Here is a 17,494-nt window from a genome sequence, read left to right on the forward strand (position 1 = left end):
GGGGGGTTTTCCTACTCAAAATGTTGTGGAGAGGGCTGCTTGGGAGGTACCTTCTCACCATATTGGCTTTTGTGGGGGCTCCAGTACATGTCGATGAGAATGTCTGACCTAAGCTGTTGTTTTTCTGCACCCCATCTAAGCACCTGATATGCTATAGCATTTCCAAAGGATTTTAGAAAAGTGTTTATTGCTGCTAGAAGAAAACAGAGTGTTTTTGCCAAACTATAAATCTTCAGCATCTATACAGCAAAACTCTCAGAGAGCCAAGTAAGTGTCTGTTGCTGTAATATGTTGCCAGAGTGACTATTTCATGAGGTTAAAAAAAGTTTTACTTAACTTTTTAAAGATATAATAAAGTAAGTATGATGGTTTATATAGCATCTAGACCATTCTTTGGAAAGTAGTAAAAGTGTGTTTATGCTTTACAAACATCCATATCCAGTCCCTGGAAACCATCCTGGGAGGATTTTTTAAACACTTTGCCCAGAACTATCAATTATAATTAATCCTATTCTTCATCGATATAAAAAATTATAAAATAATGAGATCCCCAGGCAATGCAAGTTGAAAAAGTTTTAAATTTGGCTTATTAAAATGAATTCTCACACCTACTTCCTTTCTCCAGCCCATTTTCTAAATACACCCAGCTATCTGAGTTTCCAAGTTCTCCACACAAGAAAGAACAAGGTGGAATTGAGTTGAGGAAGAAAAGGAGGTCCTTGGAAGAACACCCACACTCTCCAGCGAGCCCAGCAGTGACATTAGCCAGCTCAGGGCCAAGCATCAGGAGATGGCTGCAGGCGTCGTCTCTGAACAGGTGCAGGCTTTCCTTCTGCCATGCCAAAATTTCTCACTCCGCAGCAAATACAAACGCACACTTGAAAAAAAACAAACTCCCGGCAATCTGGAGTAAAACATGGCTTTCTTTACCTGATGTTCACAATCAAAGTTTCTGTGAGTTTCATACTGAAGTCAGTTAACAAGGGAAATCTGAAATAGTTCCACACTTGATCTATTTGGTGGAATCTGAGAAAGTCACAGTAGAATGGCATGAACAGGGTTTGTGGAGGTGTTATTGTCTGTTACATAAAAAAAAAAAATATGATGGTGCTCTTTTGTTGTTTGTCTACTTACAACTAACTAGCTAAGTAGTCCACACTAGTGAGCACTCTGTCTCCTCTAAGGTGTGTTTTTGTATGGACGGGAGTAGGGTGCAAGTGTGTGGCCCCTTCCTAGGACAGAAAAGCTCCCTGCTACATCATATAATGCTTGGGTCCCGATACTCAAAACCATGTCACTGTGTACTCATTAAGACTTATGTCTGCTTCAGTGGGGCAGTATGAAACCTAATCCTAGTGTCTAATGATGTCTACATGAAAATTGTTTCAGAGGTGCTCACATAACTCATAAATGAAGGGTTGTAAAACAGGGCTTGCTTATATATTCTTAACTCCATTGATGGAGTTATAGGGATGACTGGTAAAAAGTAACTAAAAGCAAATCTACTGGAGTTCAGGGCCACATTGAACTGTGTATCCTGTACTCTTCACTTCAAACCCCATATTAAAAAAAAAAAAAAAATGGCTCCTGGGATCCTGGCAGAAGAGAGTACTAGATTGCAGCTCCAGACAGAGCAGCATGTGGAGGGTTGCATTGCGAATTTTAAGTTCCAAATTGACTACAAGAAAAAAACAGTAATCCCAAGAGGACCACAGACCCTCTGAAGGAAGCATACTCCTTTTGCAGAACTTGGGAGACCCCCAAATACTGTGAGTGCCCCAACAGCAGAACTAGGAAAGGTAGACCCTCCTTTCCCAAACACACACCCCCAGTGGAGAAGCTGAAGGTCTGTTTGCGGGAGAAGTTTCCAACTTTACCTGGAGCTGAGTCAAGTTAGAGAGCTGAGTGAAATACAGGGGTGGGGGAAACAGCAGAAAGTCCCTGGGAGTTCACTGGGTCCCCAGGAAGCCCACTCCTGCCTGGCACCACAGAAATACATTAGGAGGGTGGCCAGAGGAGAAGGAATCCTCTAGGCAAACTATTAATTTGAACAGGGCGAGAAACCTGGCCAGTACTCAGGAGAGGGTACAAATCTGGCATGCAGACTTTGCAGGTGTGGGAAGAACTAAAATCCTTTCTTTCTCAGGTGGCAGGCAGACAGCCTCAGGCAAGTTTTCAAGACCCTCTCACCCTCCGCCTGGAAAGAGACCGTAGCGGGGCTGTAGCAGGGACACTGTGGGAGTGAAAACTGGCCTTTCAGTTTGCATGGGAGCTGGATGAGGCCTGTGACTGCAGGCTTTCCCCTACTTCCCTGACAACCTGCATGACTCAGCAGAGACAGTCATAACCCTCCTAGGTTCACAACCCCAGTGACCTGGGAATCTCACCTCCATCCCCAACAGCAGCCGCAGCAAGACCCACCCAAGGAAAGTCAGAGCCCAGACACCTGTGCTTAGCCCCACCCCCACCTGATGGTCCTTCCCTATCCATGCTGGTAATAGAAGACAAAAAGCATGTAATCTTGGGAGTTCTCAGGTGGCCCCCACTACTGATTCCTCCCCATTCTAGCACAGCTGATGCTTTCTGGAAAGTGCCACCTCCTGGCAGCAGGCCAACCAGCACAAAAATAGAGCATAAAATCATCAAAGCTAAGGACCCTCACAGAGTCCACCGTACCCTCCGCCACCTTCACCAGAATAGGCACCGATACCCACAGCTGAGAGACCCATAGACAGTTCACATCACAGAACTCTGGGCAGGCAACCCTCCGGACCAGCCCAGAGCCAAGCAGACTCTCTGGGTAGTTAGGTCCAGAAGAGAGACAACAATCACTGTAGTTCAGCTCACAGAAAGCCACATTCATAGGAAAAGGGAGAGAGTACTACATCAAAGGAACACCCTGTGGGACAAAAGAATCTGAACAACAGCCTTCAGCCCTAGACCTTCCCTCTAACAGAGCCTATGCAAATGAGAAGGAACCAGAAAATCAACTCTCATAATATGACAAAACAAGGCTCTTCAGCACCCAAAATAATCAATCTAGTTCACCAGCAGTGGATCAAAACCAAGATGACATCCCTGATTACCTGAAAAAGAATTTGGGAGGTTAGTTATTAAGCTAAACAGGGAGGAATCAGAGAGAGGTGAAGCCCAATGCAAGGAGATTCAAAAAATGATACAATAAGTGAAAGGAAAGATATTCAAAGAAATGGATAGCTTAAAGAAAAAAACAATCATAAATTCAGGAAACTTCAGACCCACATTTTAGAAATGTGAAATGCTCTGGAAAGTCTCAGCAATAAAATCCAACAAGCAGAAGAAAGAAATTCAGAGCTCAAAGCCAATGTCTTCGAACTAACCCAATTCAACAAAAACAAAGAAAAAAGAATAAGAAAATATGAACAAAGCATACAAAAAGTATGGGATTATGTTACATGACCAAATCTAAGAATAATCAGTATTCCTGAGGAAGAAGGGAATTCTAAAAGCTTGGAAAACATATTTGGAGGAATCATTGAGGAAAACTTCCCCAGCCTTGCTAGAGACCTAGTCGTCCAATCCAAGAAGCACAAAGAACACATGGGAAATTCATCACAAAAAGATCTTCACCTATGTACACTGTCATCAGGTTATCCAAAGTTGAGATGAAGGATATAATTTTAAGTTCTGTGAAACAGAAGCACCAGGTAACCTATAATGGAAAACCTATTAGATTAACAGCAGATTTCTCAGCAGAAACCCTAAAAACTAGAAGGGACTGGGGTCCTATCTTCAGCTCTTCAAACAAAACAATTATCAGCCAAGAATTTTGTATCCAGCAAAACTAAGAATCATGTATGAAGGAAAGATACAGTCATTTTCAGACAAATAAATCTGAGAGAATTTGCCCTTACCAAGCTACCACTTCAAGAACTGCTAAAAGGATCTCTAAATCTTGAAACAAATCCTGGAAATACATTAAAACAGAACCTCTTTCAAGCAAAAATCACACAGAAACTATAAAACAAAAGTACAAGTTAAAAAGCAAAAACAAACAAACAAAAGTACACAGGCAACAAAGAGTACAATGAATGCAACGCTGCCTCACATCTCAATATTAACATTGAATGTAAATAACCTAAATGCTCCACTTACAAGATACAGAACAGCAGAATGGACAAGAACCCACTAACTATCTGCTGCCTTCAGGAGACTCATCTAACACTTAAGGATTCAAATAAACTTAAAGTAAAGGGGTGGAAAAGGGCATTTCATGCATATAGACACCAAAAGTGAGCAAGGGTAGCTATTCTTATATCAGACAAAACAAACTTTAAAGCAACAGTTGATAAAAGAGACAAATAGGGACATTATATAATGGTAAAAGGCCTTGTCCAAAAGGAAAATATCACAATCTTAAACATATATGCACCTAACACTGGAGTTCCCAAATTTATAAAACAATTACTAACAGACCTAAGAAATGAGATAGACAGTAATGTAATAATAGCAGGGGACTTCAATACTCCACCGACTGCACTAGACAGGTCTTCAAGACAGAAAGTCAACAAAGAAACAATTGATTTAAACTATTGGTTGAAACAAATGCACTTAACATATATATACAGAACATTTCATCCAACAACCACAGAATTCACATTCTATTCAACAGCGCATGGCACTTTCTCCAAGAGACCATATGATAGACCATAAAACAAGCCTCAATAAGTTTAAGAAAATTGAAATTATATCAAGCACTCTCTCAGACCAAGGTAGAATAAAACTGGAAATCAACTCCAAAGGGAATCTTCAAAACTATGCAAATATATGGAAATTAAATAACCTGTTCCTAAATGAGCATTGGGTCAAAAATGAAATCAAGACGGAAATTTAAAAATACTTCAGACTGAATGACAATGATGACACAAACTATCAAAACCTCTGGGATACACCAAAGGCAATACTAAGAGGGAAGTTCATAGCCCTAAATACCTGCATCAAAAAGTCTAACAGCACAAACAGACAATCTAAAGTCACACCTCAAAGAACTAGAGAAACTAGAACAAACCCAACCCCAACAGAAGAAAGGAAATAACCAAGATCAGAGTAGAACTAAATGAAATTGAAACCAAAAAAATGCAAAAGATAAATGAAACAAAAAGATAGTTCTTTGAAAAGATAAATAAAATTGATAGACCATTAGCAAGATTAACCAAGAAAAGAAGATAGAAAATCCAAATAATCTCACTAAGAAACAAAACAGCTAACATCACTGAAATACAAAGATCATACAAGGCTACTATAACTTATTCACATAAACTAGAAAACCTAGAAAAGATTGATAAATTCCTGGAATAATACAACCCTCCTAGCTTAAATCAGGAAGAATTGGATACCCTGAACAGACCAATAACCAGCAGTGAGACTGAAATGGCAATTTTAAAATTACAAACAAACAAACAAAAAATTCCAGGACCAGATGGATTCACAGTAGAATTCTACCAGACAAAGAAGAATTAGTACCAATCCTTCTGACACTATTCCACAAGAGAGAGAATGAAGGATTCCTCCCTAATTCATTCTATGAAGCCAGCATCACCCTAATACCAAAACCAGGAAAGGACATAACCAAAAAAGAAAACTACATACAGACTGATATCCTTCACTAACATTGATGCTAAAATCCTTAACAAAATATTAGCTAACCAAATCAAACATATCAAAAAGATAATTCACTATGATCAACTAGGTTTCATACCAGGGATGCAGGAACGGTTTAACACACACATCAATAAATGAGATACATCACATAAACAGAAATTAAAAACAAAAATCATATGATCATCCCAATAGATGCAGAAAAAGCACTTGACAAAATCCAGCATCCCTTTATAATTAAAACTCAGCAAAATCAGTATACAAGGAACATATCTTAACATAATAAAAGACATCTATTACAAACCCACAGTCAACATAATCCTGAACTGGGAAAAGTTGAAAGCATTCCCTCTGAGAACAGGAACAAGATAAGGATGCCCACTCTCACCGCTTCTCTTCAACATAGTACCAGAAGTGCTAGCCAGAGCAAACAGACAAGAGTAAGAAATAAAAGGCATCCAAATTGGTAAAAAGGAAGTCAACCTGTCACTGTTTGCTGATTATATGATTGCTTGAAAACTCTAAGGACCCCACCAGAAAACTCCTAGAACTGATAAAATAATTCAGCAAGGCTTCTGGACACAAGATTAACATACACAAATCAGTAGTGCTTCTATTCACCAACAGTGACCAAGCAGAGAATCAAATCAATAACTCAACCCTTTTTCAGTAGCTGCAAAAAAAAGTAAAATACTTAGGAATATACCTAACAAAGGAGTCAAAAGACTTCTACAAGGAAAACTACAAAACACTGCAGAAAGGAATCACAGATGACACAATCAAATGGAAATACATCCCATGTTCATGGATAGGTAGAATCAATATTGTGAAAATGACCATACTGCCAAAAGCAATCTACAAATTCAATGCAATTCCATCAATACCACCATCATTCTTCACAAAATTAGAAAAACAATTCTAAAATTCATATGGAATCAAAAAAGAGCCCACATAACCAAAGCAAGACTAAGTGAAAAGAACAAATTTGGAGGCATCACACTACCTGATTTCAAACTATTCTGTAAGGCCACAGTCACCAAAACAGCATCGTACTGGCATAAAAATAAGCACATAGACCAATGGAACAGACTAGAGACCAATGAAAAAGACCCAGAAATAAACCCAAATACAGCCAACTCATCTTCAACAAAGCAAACAAAAATATAAAGTAGGGAGAGGACACCCTTTTCAACAAATGGGCTGGTATAATTGTCTAGTCACCTGTAGGAGAATGAAATTGTAACCTCATCTCTCACCTAACACAAAAATCAACAAGATAGATTAAGGACTTAAACCTAAAACCTGAAACTATGAAAATTCTAGAAGATAACACTGGAAAAACCCTTCTAGACATTAGCTTGAGCAAGGATTTCATGACCTATAACCCAAAAGCAAATGCAATTAAAAAAAAAAAAGATAAATAGCTGGGACCTAATTAAACTACAGAGCTTTTACATGGCAAGAGAACAGTCAGCAAACAGACAACCCATAGAGTGGGACAAAATCTTCACAATCTATATATCTGACAAAGGACTAATATCCAGAGTCTGCAACTAAAATAAACTCAAACAAATCAGTAAGAAAAAAACAAAAAATCCCATCAAAAAGTGTGCTAAGGATATGAATAGACAATTCTCAAAAGAAGATATACAAATGGACGACAAACATATGAAAAATGCTCAACATCACTAATGATCAGGGAAATGCAAATCAAAACCACAATGTGATACCATCTTACTTCTGCAAGAATGCCCATAATCAAAAAATCAAAAAGCAGTAGATGTTGGCATGCATGCAATGAACAGGGAGCATTTCTACACTGCTAGTGGGAATGTATTCTAGTATAGCCACTATGGAAAACAGTGTGGAGATTCCTTAAAGAACTAAAAGTAGAACTACCATTTGATCCAGCAATTCCACTACTGGGTATCTACCCAGAGGAAAAGAAGTCATTATTAGAAAAAGATACTTGCACATGCATGTTAATAGCAGCACAGCCAGGTACAGTAGCCCACACCTGTAATTCCAGCCATTTGGGAGGCCAAGGCAGGCAGATCACAAGGTCAAGAGATCAAGATTACGCTGGCCAACATGGTGAAACCCTATTTCTACTAAAAATACAAAAATTAGCTAGGCATGGTGGCTCATGCCTGTAGTCCCAGCTACTAGGGAGGCTGAAGCAAGAGAATTGCTTGAACCCAGGAGAAGGTGTCAGTGAGCCGAGATCACACCACTGCACTCCAGCCTGGCAACACAGTGAGACTCCATCTCAAAGAAGCAGCACAATTCACAACTGCAAAATCATGAAACCAACCCCAATGCCCATCAATCAACCAGTGGATAAAGAAACTGTGATATATATATCACATATATATGTATATGTGATATATATATATATCACATATATATGTATATGTATATATATATATCACATATATATGTATATGTATATATATATATAATGGATATATATAATATATATATGATGTATATGTATATATACACACACACACATATTTCATCACATATATATATATATGATGGAATACTATGCAGCCATAAAAATGAATGAATTAACAGGATTTGCACTGACCTAAATGAGATTGGACACTATTATTCTAAGTGAAGTAACTCAGGAATGGAAACCCAAACATCGTATGTTCTCACTGATATGTGTAAGCTAAGCTATGAGGATGCAAAGGCATAAGAATGATACCATATACTTTAGGGACTCCAGGGGAAGAGTGGGAGTGGGGCAAGGGATTAAGAGTACAAATATGGTGTAGCGTATACTGCTTGGGTGACACGTGCACCAAAATCTCACCAATCACCACTAAAGATCTTACTCATATAACCAAATACAACTTGTACCCCAGTAACTTATGGAAAAATAAAAATAATAATTAAAAAAATAAAAATTACATGAGAAGACGACACATACTACTTTAAGTCTAGGGAGGCTAGGAGAAGAAAATTTGGTGCTCATCACCAAAGAGATGCACCATGCTGATATTCAATTTCTAATTACATCAAAAAGTCTGGGGAACCTGCTTAAAAAACAAGTTCTCAGGTTTTGCATGAACTTTCACAAGACTCCTGCTTACACATCTGAGAAAAGAACCCACTTTGTAGGAGTTGTGATTTAAGGAGAAGATGAGCGGGCATGGGGACACAGATATCTTTTTACACTGTAGCAAAGGTGGGTGGGTGGATGGATGGATGGATGGATGGACAGACAAATGGATGGATGGACATTTAAATGGGTGGGTGGATGAATAGAATGAATGGATGGGTGGATGAATGGGATGGATGGATGGATGGATGGATGGATGGATGGATGGATGGATGGATGGATGGATGGATGGTTGGATGGACAGATGGACGGACACACAGATAAACACTGCCATATGTAGTACTTTCTTTTTACCCTTTTATCCCAGAGGAGATGAGCTCTGTCAAGGGGCTCAAGTCTAAGCCTCAGGGCTGAATCTCATCTACATATTATCTAAGCACCAAGGGAAGAAGACCCGGGTCTTATGTCAGTGGTCTTATAAATGTACCATGCTTAGAAAACTCAAATCTTAAAAACCCAAAAAAAACACTGCCAAGAACGTATGATTTATTGAACTCAAAGAATAAAATAATGAAATGCCCTTGCCACAACTTCTACTCTCAGTTCAAGTCTACAAACAACAGTCTTTAACCATGAAGTTCTCCCATCTCTTTGGCCAATTACATTTTTATCTCAAGTAAATCATAGGAAATGCTTTTAAGTTCAACATGGCATGTCCATCAGGGCTTAGAAAAGCCAATCCAGTCCATAGCAAAATAAAAGTAAAAAATACATAAGCATGTTGAAGCCCCAAATTTAGTGTGCTGGCATTCTTTTGTCTCAATACTCTAATTATTTGCCAACATTTAAGCCAGTATTCCCAAAGTCCAGAGGCAGCAAATGATTTGACTGATCTTTGGAATAACTTTCAGTTCTATGGCCCTATAACTAGGAACTGATCACTGGATACTCTATCTTTCCATAATGCCCCATCAGGGTATCTGTGATGTTCATTATTGATGTTTAAACCAGTATATTCTGCTAAATGTGATGTGATGGCTAATTTTGTGTTAACTTGGCTGGGTCACAGGGTGCCCAGATATTTAGTCAAACATTATTCTGGGTGTTTCTGTGAGGGTGTTTTTGAAGAGACTGGCATAGAAATTGGTAGACTTTGAGTAAACCACACTGCCCTCTATAATGTTGGTGGGCTCCATCAAGTCAGTTGAAAGCCTGAACAAAACAAAAGCCTGGCCTCCCTTGAACAGGAAAGAATTTTCCAGCAGCCTGCCTTCGGACTTCATTGTAACATCAGCTCTTCCAGGCAGTATAGCAACTGCCTCCAAACTTGAAGTGGAGTATTGGCTCTCCTAGGTTTCCAGCCTGCTGGCCCACCCTGCAAATTTTAGACTTGCCAGTCTCCATAATTGTGTGATCCAATTTCTTATAATAAATATCTTTTTACATGTTTGTAAATCCTATTGGTTCTGCTTGCCTGGAAAACCCTGATACAAATGGGTTCTCAGAAAACAGATTACAAGTACCTCTCTTACCATCTTTGTAACAGCTATCACTGCTCATTCCTGCCAGAGGATGTGTCTCACGCAAATGAAAAAGACCAGGTAAGGAGAGGTCCCACTGAAACACAAGAAAGTGGCTCATAACCACCCCCAGGGCTCTCTTGGTCCTTACCGATCTACCTTGGAAGGGTTACTGTCTCCTTATCACCAGACTTTATTATTGGTGTCTGTCCATTTAAGCTAATTTAAAAGCAGCTTATCCATGATCATTAATGAGCAAATGCTTAGAATCCTACCACAAATGTTCCTACGTGCCCATTCATAGTTCTGCCAATTCAATTTTTAAAATTAACCCATATTAACACATATAAATAACACTATTAAAGAACATTGCAGGAAGACTGCACTTTTTAAAAAATTATAAAACCACCAGGGAGTGGGGAAAAAAAACATACACACAAAGGGAAGTATGTTCAGCTACTCAAATATGGAGACAGAACCAAAGCTAGGATTCAAATGTCTAATCTTCTAGAAGTACTCAAAGTGATATGCTTTTTTAAGTTACCTAGATTTCAAGACTGAGCCAGAGCTAGGATTCAAATGTCTAACTTTCTAGAAGTGCTATAACTCTATACAGAGAGATACATATGTGTTAATTTATCAATGAGCTAGACTTACATCCCTAACCTCAGCCAAGGTCACCTTCCACATAGACACAAACCTGCCCCCACATGCATCCTGTCTCTCTGCTCCCTTTCACTAGCAATATGTGTATGGTCTGCACTTCCTCACCTCCATTCATTTTTCAACCCAATCCAATCTCACTTTAGGCCCCACTTCTGCAGCACACCTCCAAACAAGGCTCCTAATTCCCATGCTTGCACCTCTCCAGTCTATTCTGTTCTTCACAGGCTTCCCAAGCGACTTTGTTTAAATTTAAATTGGCTTGTGACACTTACCTGCTGCAAATCCATTTTCCACAGCCCTCAGAATAAACCATAAGACCCTGAACTTGATCTAAAGGGCACAGCATGATCTGACCCCTGCCCTCTTCTACAACCTCCTGCCAGCCATCCCCACCCTTGTTCTCTTGAAGTTCCTGAATAGAGCAAAAAGATGCTCAATGCTCATTCCTGCCTTAGAATCCTCAGCCTGGAATTCTCTCCCCTACTCTTCACTTAATGGACTCCTTTTATCGCTCAAAATGAAATATCTCTTCCTCAGGAGGTCTTCCCTGATCCTCTCATCTGAACTATGCCTCCCTACCCTTGTTACTCTCTCCCATGAAGTCCTTTAGAATACTTAACCACCACTTAAATTTTGCATTGGTTTGTTTCATGTCTGTCTCCCTCCCACTTCTCACCCCTGCTGTTTCCTTTACCACAGTATACCCAGTACCTACCATAGTACATAACATCAGGTAAGTACTCAAACACTTGCTGAATGAATATTCGTACATATTTGAATATAGAATGAGAATACTTACATGTGACTATAAGTTAATCATTATGCCCCCTTTGGTGAACATCTGGTAAGTGCTCAGATGACTGATCAGTAGGATAGTCAGCAAGATACTTCATTCATTTGGGACTTCAGCAAACTCACTGAAGCTGCTGCTGTCAACATTAACTGCTTAACTGTAACATTACTGGCTAAAAACAGATCTTATGCCTTTATCATCAATGCTTGTGCAATTGAAGACAATGTTTATACAGTATCTCCTCAAAGCAAATCATAGTGCAAGGCTCTGCAGGTTTCCAAAGAGAATGAGACCTCTTGCCCACAAGAAAACTACCACAACCTAGTCTAGTAACTATTTTTAACATATTGAAGAGTTCACTTTTATAATGTGTACATTTTGATACTCTTAACAACTGTAAAAAAGAAAAAAAGTATAATGTGCAGGTATGCTAAAAAGTTTCAAAAGGTGATCTAGACAAACGATAAAGAAAAACAGGGATGAAAATTCTAAATCAGCTTCTACATCTTATTGTACATTTTAAGCCTTGTTATTATGTTCATGATAACTGAGTATTCACTCCAGGCTTCACATAGAAGCAGGTCTCTGAAAAATAAAACAACAACACTATTTCTTCGCCTTCCCTGCCTCCTCTAAGCACCCTGGGTAGTCAAGACCGGCAATCAAAGGCCAGGTCCAGGATGAAATTCAAACTCAGCCCTCTACTCCCCAAGGACTCTCAATAGCACTGCCTTCCTGTTCTGCTCTCTAGCTCCAGACAGATGTGAAGCAGAAAGATGCTGGACTTGAAGTCAGATGACCCATGACTGTGTTCAAGCTCAAGGCTTACTTTGCCTTAATTTCTTCATCAGCAATATGGACTTCCTCACCTCTGTCCCACCTATAGCTTATAACTCTCAGTTGCTCTGAGGACTGAAATGAGATATCCCATGTGAAAGTTCCTACAAACCATTATAGCTTATACAATTGTGACTGAATTATTGTGATTTTTATCAGGACTTCAATATTTAGCATCTTGTGTTGTTCTACCTTGTCTCATTGATCTGGAGTCTCCAGATCCACTACAAGTTCAAGCTCAAAGGCCATGTCATAGATTCTGCCTACCTTCAATGCCTGTTGTACTGGGCACTTAGCACCCATATAATAAGTACTCATGAATTGGTCATTGCTTGGTGTACTTCACAACTTTGAGTCAGAGTGCAGAGTGTTCTGTGATTTTTGTGAATTTCTTATATTGATAAACACATTTTCTGAAAATCACCATACTGTTTGCCTGGCCCATGATCCTTATGGTTTATCTTCCTTTTATCCTAACCAGCTGGGCAGAATTCCATTGAAAAGCAGACTATTTTGGCAAAGGCAAAAATAATATTTTGCTAATGCAGTCTTTAAAGTTCCTTTTAAGGCTGAGACATGGGACCCAAAAGTCACTTGATAACTGCAAGCTCTCTCTGTCACTCTTCAATAAACTTCATCCGAGATCCCACTAAGAATAGGGTACGACGTTGGAACTGCAGGAATAAATGGGGAAGACTGAATCTCACAGTGACTCTGCAGTTAGACTGCCAGGGACAGAAAGAATCCTAGCTTCATCTTTTCCTGGCTGGGTGACCTCAAACAAGTTATTCAGTTTGTCTCTCTTTCTTCCTCTAAAATAGGGTAATAATAGAACCTATCATCCTAAGATTGTCATTAGGATGAAATAAGTTAATGCATGTAAAAGCTTTTAGCTTTTAGTGCCTAGTACAGGGTAATAATAAATGTTAGAGATCTAGATCAGTGTCGCTCAACAGACTAAGACCTAGATTAGCAAAAATGACATGTCAAGTCAAGGAGCCATAAAGAAATAGATATCAGAGCTGCAAGCTAGGTCCCCACATCCTAGTCTGTTCTCTATTAAGTTTCTAGGTGGGTATTAAAAACAGGTGGCACTCTGGAAGATCCACTTTCCTGATACCTGACAAGCAGAGTCAACAAACACACCCACCTTCTCCTCTGCTTCATCCTACCCTGCAGATCTGTCCTTCCTGCTAGCGGGACCTCAGGCCCACCATTTCCCATTGGCCTCCCATCTGACTCAACATGCACCTAGGGGGCTCCATCTGCTGCTGGCTCCCACAGCAATACTGCAGTAAAGAAGGCAAGTATCACTACCTCATGCAGTTATTATGAGGATTAAATGAGATAATGCCTGGAAAAGTGCCTAGCAGAGTATTTGATATATAGTATGCAGCCAAAAAATGTTATCTATTAAAAAATAAAAAAAGGAAAAGGAGGAGGAAAACCCTGTGGTGCCTGCTCTCTCAAAGCTGACACATATTCCAACAGCAAATGCCAGACACAGCGCAGATTGAGATGTGTGGTAGAACAGAGGGATGCACGTCTGTGAAGAATTACAGTGAAGGGCAAAACCCACTGAAGACAGGAGGGGGCTGCAGTTCCCACTCTTCCCCTTCCTTCTTAAAAGAAGATCATGATGCTCAGTTGGTGCCTTGCTGGCAAACTCGAGCTCCAGAGCTTTGGGCTTTTAATATTATAATATTGTGGAACAGAGCAAAGACCGCTTCTGACCTCCCAATTTGCCCTCATATGCTTGACCAGCAAACACTTAGTGTGGCTGCCTTCGTCAATGGCTCTATTCAGGCAATAATGGCTCAGACAAAAAAATTCCATTAAAACAGATCCCACAAGTCTCCTTAGTATATTCACAACATGCTTTGGATTCAGAGTTCTATGGCACTTCCAGATGACCTTTTCTGTATCCCATTATTGACAATTCCGAGTTTGGAAATGACAAACATAATATCAGAACAAGAAAAGAAAGGAAGCTGGTGAGAAATAAAGAACAGACTAGACTGGGTGCAGAAATCACATCATCTGTTTAAAGTCTGTCCCAGAGTGCATCCTGGGGCCTGGCCCACGCGGGCTGGTTGTAAGTGCATACTGAACGAGTCAATCTCAAGAAGGTCACAACTCAGGTAAGAAGTGGAGCCTACACATTACACCTACTTTAACTAGAGAATCAGAGTCACCTCTCTGGCTCCAGATATGCAGGGAGGACAAAGCATGAGGGTATATGCCTTCAGCAAGGGGACAGGTGCTTGGGAAAATGCTTGCTTCCTGTTTACCTGGGCAGGTATTTGCAAATAGTCTAAGGAGGGGGGCAACTAGGAGTGACTTACACAGTTCTAAGTGAATGATTACGCAAATCGCTTGAGCAAATACAGGGAAAGAAACAGGAAAGTCTTCTGAATTGGTTTTTCTCACCTAACCCAGTATTTTCAGAGGAAACAGTGAAAGACAAAAAACCCGAGGGCTCTGGGCCAACCGAAAAGCTACTCTCCAGGAGGAACGTAAGGAACACCTACTGCCCATCCCCCCACTTCACGCTTGGGCACCAAACCAGGGCCCCTGGGTCATTTTGGCAGGTGGAGGTAGCTCTTTGCTGTCCTCTGCCTCTCCCGCGAGCCACCCGAGTGAAGCTTTTGGCTAGGTCTCCCCAGACAAAACCGGAGGGAGATATCAAGGATGCAAAAGGTGCTCCTTTCTCCAAACGGATTAGAAGGGCCGGGGTGGGGGGGGGAAGGGGGGGCGGAGGACAAGCCCTGCAATGCGAAAGGCGCCCAGCCAGGCTTGCCGCGGCCCCTGCCGGCAAGACTGACTCGCTTGCTAGCCCGGGCGCCTCAGGAGGTCGGGCAGCCACCCAGAAGGGCGCGGAAAAGAGGAGTTCCTTGACCCCGGGGCACCCATCCCTACCACTGCCACTGATCCCAACGCGGAGTCCGCAAGTGACTCCACACCTGCGGTGCAAGCCCCACGCGTCCCCACCCAGGGCGCAGTGCTGCACAAGGGCAAAGGCCCTGGGTTCGCTCTTCCCTGCAACTGTCGCGGGGCGCCTTGCACAGCTGCAGGGCATAAGGGAGGGGAAGAATGACAGAGAAGAAGGCGGAGCAGACGGCCCGGGAAGCATTTACAAGCGCCTCCTCTCGAAGAAGAGAAGGAACGGCTTCTCGGCCAAGGAAACGCCCCGGGGATGCCCCTGTGCCAGGTGCCGCCTTTCCCCGGCTCTTCGATACTCCCGCCTCCAGGTGATCCTCCCCCCGACCACAGCCCACCCCACGCCCCGAAAGCTGATCCTAAATACCTTCCCCGCGGCTTTCAAAGGAAACCAGGCACCGCTTCAGCTGCCCGCAGCTCACGCAACAGGCGGAGCCTTAGGGCTCCAGAGACGGCTGGCTCTGGGGACCGGAGGATGCGGGCGCCGCGAGCCAGGCGCCCAGCAGGACGGAAAGTGCCCTGCGGCCATAGACCCTTGAGGTCCTGCAGCCGCGACCTGGACCACAGGGGACTGGGGCAGCGAAAGGTGGGAGAAGGTGCAGTAAAGTTGCAGGGTCGCCTGGAGAAGTCTCCAGAGCGCGCGGGGAGGTGAGGACACCAGCCAGGTACCTGCAGGAGTCCGGGCGCATCCCGCTCCTTCCGCTCTGCGACGCCGCCCGCCCGCGCTGCAGGGATCAGGCCTCACCGCGCGGCCCCGCGCCTGCCGCCGCGGCGGCGAGGAGAGCGGGGTGGCCCGCGTCGGCCGGTCTGTCCGTCGGTCCCTCCCCGCTGGAGCGCGGCTCCCAGGAGCTGCTGGCGGGGCGGGGCAGGGCGGGGCGGGGCCCGCCGCTCAGCCGCCGTCCCATTGGTCCCAGCTCCGCCAGCCCCTCGCTTCGGGCCGCCGCCGGGCGCCCTGGGCCGAGGGCACAGGCGGCCGAGGACTACCGGGCTCCCACCGCGAGACAGGCGGACAGACGGTTGGACAGAGACCCGGCCCAGGCCCAAATGCAGAGTCACCCCGGAGCTGCCGGCGCGGTCCGGGTGGGAGCAAGAGCGCGCCCCGCGCTTCCCACCTGCGCTCCCTCCTGGGCCGGAAGCGCAGTGGCCGGGCGGGAAAAGGATGACCTCCCCCGCGGCCCCGGCTGCTGGAGTCGCGGCCCAAGCTACACTTTACTAATTTGCCTGGATTTTCTCAGGAAGTCGCGAGGCCCAAACTTGTTTTAAAACAAAGTGCGAAGGAGAATACATACAGCTCCAGTTCCTGCCAATGTTTGCCACCGGTCCCGCTGCCTGAAGACTCATGCACGGTGCAGAACAAGATGCTTTGTCTCATTCCTCGACTCACCGAGTCAGAAGAGGTGGCTGGACATTTGCACCAAGCAGATGCGCCTCATAGGTAGAAGAGGAACCAGTTGGGTCCCCTTTCCGAAGGACGAATGGAAGAGGCAGTCAGGGGACGATGCCTTTAGCCGAGGTTGAGAACAAACCAGGACCTCGGCGAGGACAGCGTGTGGTCCAGAAGGCATCGCTGGCCCCGCTGCACTGAGCGAGAGCGCTCAGTCAACAGCCGGGAGGAGAAATGGGACGCTCGGGGACCCACCCCCGCGCTCCCCCTCCCGCCCCCAAACTGCAGATTTTTAAGTTGTGCAGAAGTGCAATAATTCCTCGGTGCCAGCTGCTCCAAGCTAAGGCGCCCAGTGTTCCCTGGGTTCCCACCCACAGCATGCGCTCTGCCAGCTGCCCCCAAGCCAGCACCCGCTGACCACTCACCTCAGGCAGGCGCCTAGGGAGACCACGCAGATTCGAACTCCAGGCCTTGAGCCAATCGCTGAGGAGGGAATGGGGGCAAAGAGATGGTGACAAACACTTTCCTAAACTTCTTGAATACCCTATATTATCTGTGGGTTTTCTAATTGTTCTTTACTTAATCAAAAGCGCACGTTGAAAATCAGAGAAAGGGAGCAATGCTCACAGTATCTTGTGGGTTTC

At 43.2% G+C, this 17,494-nt stretch overlaps 1 protein-coding gene across 4 annotated transcripts in view; it reads right to left on the bottom strand.

Moving 5' to 3' along the window:
* Positions 1–17,053, bottom strand: part of KCNS3 (potassium voltage-gated channel modifier subfamily S member 3) — a 49,226-nt gene extending 32,173 nt beyond the window's left edge. For 2 of the 4 annotated variants that reach the window (XM_078348450.1, XM_035273148.3), the window contains exon 1: positions 16,136–16,296. The gene's annotated coding sequence lies outside the window, so the exon portion shown is untranslated. Of the gene's footprint in view, positions 1–16,135; positions 16,297–16,755 lie in introns of those variants that run through there. The other 2 variants (XM_035273150.3, XM_035273149.3) reach the window with 2 other exon arrangements.
* Positions 17,054–17,494: the final 441 nt, after the last annotated feature.

The sequence above is a fragment of the Callithrix jacchus genome, chromosome 14 (assembly GCF_049354715.1).
Source record: "Callithrix jacchus isolate 240 chromosome 14, calJac240_pri, whole genome shotgun sequence".
Taxonomy (NCBI): domain Eukaryota; kingdom Metazoa; phylum Chordata; class Mammalia; order Primates; family Cebidae; genus Callithrix; species Callithrix jacchus.